The sequence below is a fragment of the Lolium perenne genome, chromosome 2, assembly GCF_019359855.2.
Source record: "Lolium perenne isolate Kyuss_39 chromosome 2, Kyuss_2.0, whole genome shotgun sequence".
NCBI classification, from domain to species: Eukaryota; Viridiplantae; Streptophyta; class Magnoliopsida; order Poales; family Poaceae; genus Lolium; species Lolium perenne.
In genome coordinates this window covers 58,939,218-58,945,991 of record NC_067245.2, presented here as the reverse complement: position 1 = coordinate 58,945,991, position 6,774 = coordinate 58,939,218, and positions in this window count along the sequence as shown.

The following is a 6,774-nucleotide window of genomic DNA, read 5'->3' as shown; positions in this document are numbered from 1 at the left end:
GCTATGTTCTATAGAATTATATCTATCATGCCTATGATTAGAGTACGTTTCTATTCCAATAAGTATGATCCCAGCTCACAATGCTTTTACAATAACTTGATCCAGATTGTGTTGGTTTCATATCACTGATGTCTACGCACGTTTCTATTCTTGTAGACAGTGTTGGGCCTTCAAGTGCAGAGGTTTGTAGAACATCAGCAAGTTTCCCTTAAGTGGATCACCCAAGGTTTATCGAACTCAGGGAGGTAGAGGTCAAAGATATCCCTCTCAAGCAACCCTGCAATTACGATACAATAAGTATCTTTTGTCCCCAACACACCCAATACACTTGTCAGATGTATAGGTGCACTAGTTCGGCGAAGAGATAGTAAAATGCAAGTGATATGGACGAATAAGAGTGGTAACAACAATCTGATATAAATATGGCAACATGTAAACATGCACTAAAACAATAAATATACGGTGATTCGATGTTTGGAAACAAGACCTAGGGATCATACTTTCACTAGTGGTCACTCTCAACAATGATATCATAAAGTAATATAAATATAATCACTTCACTATGCTACTTTGAACTACTCTCCGGTTAGATAACGAACACTAATTCATTGCGTAGGTCTGCATAAAACCTTAAAGATATATTCCCATGTACTAATGAACACCCCACGCTGTCAATATGAGCATTCATAGGAGGTACTAACACACCACAATTTCATAGAGACATCCAACTCGAATCAAAATTCAGTGAACAAGTATTCTGTGAAATATAGCCTAAGGGACCCACACGATGCACACATTGTCACCTTTACACACGTGGGACAAGGAGTCTCCGGAGATCACATAAGTAAAATCCACTTGAATAGCATAACGACATCTACATTACAAAGCTCATGGTCACATAAAGATCACACCATGAGAGAGCGAGATAAACTACATAGGTACCGGTAGAGCCCTCAGCCCCGAGGGAGAACTACTCCCTCCTCATCATGGGAGTTAGCAAAGGTGATGGAGATGGCGGTGGAGTCGATGGAGATGGCTCCGGGGGAATTTCCCCGTCCCGACAGGGTGCGGAAACAGAGACTTTTGTCCCCCGAGAATCTTGTCTGCGACGGCGGCAGATCTACGGGATTTTTCGTGGGCGGTGGCTAGTATATTTAGGGTTTTTGCGTCGGGAGCTTTATATAAGCGGAAGGGCGAGGTCGGTGGATGCCTGGTGGCCCCGGACCACCCCTAGGTGTGGGCCAGGGCTAGGCCGCGCCTAGGAAGGGTCTGGCCACCATGTGGCCCTCCTCCGTCTCTTCTCTGGACTCCGTCTTCGCTTCGGGAAAAATAGGAAGTTTGTCTTTTGTTTCGTCCAATTCCGAGAATATTTCCTATACAACTTTTCTGAAATACAAAACAGCAGAAAACAAGGAAATGACAGTGTGACATCTTGTCAATAGATTACTTCCGGAAAATGCATAAAAGTGCCACGAAGTGTAAATAAAACCTATAGCAATTGGTGTAAAACAAGCATGGAGCATCAAAAATTATAGATACGTTTGCAACATATCATCATCCCCAAGCATAACTCCTGCTCGTCCTCGAGTAGGTAAGTGATAACAAAATAATTTTTGAGGTGACATGAAGGCAACACCATCTTGATCAAGCATGTAAAGCATTGTGAGCTGGGATCAAAGTACTCTAAACATAGTCATGATAGATATAATTCAATAGAACTTAGAAATTATGCTATAACATGAAGAGTAACTCAAACAAAGGATCATGAATAATAGTGTATTGAAAGCATCTGTTTGTTTATAAGCATAGAGAAAACATAGCAAAGTGGTACTCAACATGTCCTTTATGAAGTAGCAAAACATAAATGCTAGGACACCTTCAAAGTTCAAAGGGTGATTAGATACAAGTAATTTAAGAACAAGCAATAGTCATAATCATGAATTAATCAATAATAATTTTGGAACTATGCACATTGCACTAAGAATGATAACTATGCTCTATTAATTGGTGCATAAAGTAGAAGATGAAGACTCAACATAAAAGTAAAAGAGAGGCTCTTTGTAGAGTAAGCAAGATAAACAAGTTTTACAAACCTTCCAAAAAGTATGGTACGTATTATCTTTGAGCTCTCATTTCCCCTATAATAAGCATCTTGAATGTTGAAAGTTAATGTGAGTCAAAAAATGAGCTATATGCTTGCGAATCACAAGTTGAAAATCTCATGCCCCTTGAATGCGAGTCCCTAAACCTCATGCTACTCAATTTAGGTCCCAAATAAGTTCGTGTCATTGTAAGTATAGATGTATCATTGAGAACCGCCAACGGGGTACCTCTTGCCCGATGATATGGAGGTACTTTTGTAAGAGAAATCACATGCCAAAATGAAAAGACAAACAGACAATGAGCATCTCAACAATTTTTTATTTACTATGGGTATAGCTTTTTTATTGCAAATGCTTCACAGAATGCTCACTATGACTTAGCTGTAAGTTTCCACCATGAATGATGCATGGCTTAGATTAGCGGTCCAGACGTTTCTCTAACTCATATACAAACTCCATGCACTTATAAGTTTTCATTTTATTTCGCACCGCTAGGCATCCATAAACAAAAGAATATGACATCAACTACATATAGGTGCAATGTCGAAAGTGTTCCCCATGAAAGCATGGTTATACTAACTCCCAACTCGCAATTTGCAAACATATAAACTTCATAAGATAGGCACAATGATCAAATTTATTAAATACAAGAAAGTAAATCTACCATCAAATTCGTGAGAGCTTTACTGAATAATTTTCTCATGCCAAAATTTAATTTGGAAGATAACTAAAAACATGATGAATTACATGGAATAGCAATAATGCTATTAGATAGATATGGTGGACACAATTGGCAAACTCTGTTTCATGGTGGTTGGATGCACGAGTAGAGTTCATAATCAGCACAGGCGAAGGCTAGCAAAACACTGGGAGCGACCAACTAAGAGAGCAATAATATCCATAATCATGCATAGCGACAAAACATTATCAATCAAAGCATAAAGTGATATTACAAGTCAAAAAATAAATGATCATAGAGGCTTTGGTTGACTGGTTATAGTCATAACATGGTAGAAGCATGTGCCAAGTCAACTCAATAAAGCATCAAAGGAGAATACCCCAATATTATGCTTTTACGATAGAAACAACACATGATTCTTTCAATAACACATTATGCACTCTCAGCCATTTTAAACAAGTCATTCTACAACAGTAAATACTAAGCATATGATAAAAATAACATCCAACATGACATGCCAAAGTCTATGCCACAGTCTAGACAAGCTTCCTTTTGCATCAGTATAGACATGAAACATTTTACTCGTCTCCAACACCAATCAACTTATTTGAAATAGCTCTCAAATATGAAAATGAATATGGACCCGAGAGATAATAATACATAAATAAATAATACTAATGAGCTCTGAATAAAATTAGAATCGAAAACCAAGAGCTAAACGCAGAACTAGAAAACTAGAACACTCGCAGAACAAGAAGAGCCAAAACTAGAGCATTCTATGCAATTAAAATGGAGCGTGTCTCTCTCCCACACAAATGTGCCAGGATCCAACATATGTTACAGCAAACAAAACTACACTAAACTAAAAAAATAAAGATGCTCCAAGAACAACACATGGCGTATGAAGCAATAAAAATATAGCGCATAGAGAGATGACATGTTGCTTTGTTGATGAAGAGGGGATGCCCTGCCTTGGGCATCCCCAAGCTTTGACACTTGTACCTCTTGAATATGTCTTGGGGTGCAGCGGCATCTCCAGGCTTGAGATTTTGTCCATTCTTCATCTCATCACATCATTCTTCTTTACCTACACTTAAAAACTTTCTTCATACAAAACTTCACACAATTTTTCATTAGCAGTATTAGTACAATCAAAATAAACAAATTCACTTGGGTTCAGTAATAACATATATCAAACATATATTAAAGTATTAGCTACTGTAGAAACCTTTCAAAAAGCACTTTAATTAAAAGAACTAACAAAAAGAGATTTAAGATGCAAATGCAAATAGTGCAGAAATCTGTAAAAACAGAACAACAGGTAAAGATCGATATTTTCGAAAATCCTCTGTTTCTCATCTCGAAAAGTGGTCAACTAAAGAAAGTTGGATAATAACTTGGGGCATATGCATAAAAAATGGAAGCTCAAAATTCCGCTTTGGCTATTTATACGAATTCTATGGTAACATCACAGAATCTGTTTTCAGGACAACAACTTCCCAAAATCTTACTTTCTCACTATTAGAGGCTATTCTTGGCACGAAGACGAAATACAAATGATAAGGAGAGGTTATTACAGAGGTAATAACTTCCAAGACTCAACAAAAAGAAAAATTACTGTAAATAAAAATGGGTTATCTCCCAAGAGTATTTTTCTTTAACGCCTTTCAGCTAGGCGCGGAAAAAGAGCGAGCATAGGAAGAAACATCAAGAAGAAAATTAAAAACACATTTAAGTATAACCCACTTCCTATGCATAGAATCTTGTACAAAAATAAATTCACAAAGAACAAAGAGACAAGCATAGGAAGATAAAACAAGAGCAACTTCAAAACTTTCAGCATAGAGAGAGGTGTTTTAGTAACATGAAAACTTCTACAACCATATCTTCCTCTCTCATAATAATTTTCAGTAGAATCATGAACAAACTCAAAAATATAACTATCACATAAAACATTCTTATCATGAGCCACATGCATAAAATAATTATTACTCCCCACATAAGCATATTAGCATAGTCATTCTTATTAATTGTAGTGGGAGCAAATTCAACAAAATAGCTATCATTATTATTCTCATCACCATAATCATCAATTATAGGAGGCATATTGTAATCACAATTAATTCTCTTATCAATAGTAGGTGGAATGAAAATAACATAATCATCATTGTAATCATCATATATTAGAGACATAGTATCATCATAGCAAATTTCCTCCTCAAAAATTGGGGAACTAAAAAGATTATTTTCATAAAAACTAGCTTCCCCAAGTTGACTTTTCCATAGCATTAGCAATAATGGTGTTCAAAGAATTCATACCAATAATATTTCTATTAGCATGCAAGTAAAGTTCCATAGATTTTTTAAATTTTCTCTTCAAACACCTAATGCCTAACTCAAGATAAATACTATAAAGCTCTCTAATTTTTGTTATTGTTTTCCATTAGACCTAAATAGTGAAAATAAAAACAAAAATATATATTGCAGAATCTAAAGGAAATAACTTCGAGCACTCACCAGCAACTAAAAGACTTAGTAGCCAGAGGATGTGAGTACCTTTTACCTTACCTAACAGGCAACAGCGCCAGAAAAGAGCTTGATGTCTACGCACGCTTCTATTCTTGTAGACAGTGTTGGGCCTCCAAGTGCAGAGGTTTGTAGAACAGTATCAAGTTTCCCTTAAATGGATCACCCAAAGTTTATCGAACTTAGAGAGGTAGAGGTCAAAGATATCCCTCTCAAGCAACCCTGCAATTACGATACAAGAAGTCTCTTGTGTCCCCAACACACCCAATACACTTGTCATATGTATAGGTGCACTAGTTCAGCGAAGAGATAGTAAAATGCAAGTGATATGGATAAATATGAGTGGTAATAATAATCTGAAATAAATATGGCAGCAAATAAACATGCTGTAAAACAGTAAATATACGGTGATTTGATGTTTGGAAACAGGGCCTAGGGATCATACTTTCACTAGTGGTCACTCTCAACAATGATATCATAAAGGAATATAAATATAAGCACTTCACTATGCTACTCTGAACTACTCTCCGGTTGGATAACATAAACTAATTCATTGCGTAGGTCTGCATAAGCAAACCTTAAAGATGTATTCCCAAGTACTAATAAACACCCCACGCTGTCAATATGAGCATTCATAGGAGGAACTAACACACCACAATTTCATAGAGACATCCAACTCAAATCATAATTCAGTGAACAAGTATTTTGTGAAATAGAGCCTAAGAGACCCACACGGTGCACATACCGTCACCTTTACACATGTGGGACAAGGATTCTCCGGAGATCACATCAGTAAAATTCACTTGAATAGCATAACTTCATCTATATTACAAAGCTCATGGTCACACAAAGATCACACCATGGGAGATAGAGATAAACCACATAGCTACCGGTAGATCCCTCGGCCCCGAGAGAAAACTACTCCCTCCTCATCATGGGAGTCAGCAACAGTGATGAAGATGGCGGTGGAGTCGATGGAGATTGCTCCAGGGGAAATTACCCATCCCGGCAGAGTGCCGATACAGATACTTATGTTCCCCGAATCTTATATGCTACGGCTGCGGAGCTACGGAACTTTTCATGGGCGGACGCTGGTATATTTAGGATTTTTGTGTCGGGAGCTTTATATAGGCGGAAGGGCGAGGTCGGTGGAGGCCTCGTGGCCCCAGACCACCCCTAGGCGCGGGCCAGGGCTAGGCCGCGCCTAGGAATGGTCTGGCCACCCTGTGGCCCTCCTCTGTCTCTTCTCTGGACTCCATCTTCGCTTCGGGAAAAATAGAAAGTTTGGCTTTTGTTTCGTCCAATTCTAAGAGTATTTCCTGTATAACTTTTCTGAAATATAAAATAGCACAAAACAGGGAACTAGCACTGTGGTATCTTGTCAATAGGTTAGTTCCGAAAAATGTATAAAAGTGTCACGAAGTGTAAACAAAACATATATCAATTGGTGTAAAACAAGCATGGAGT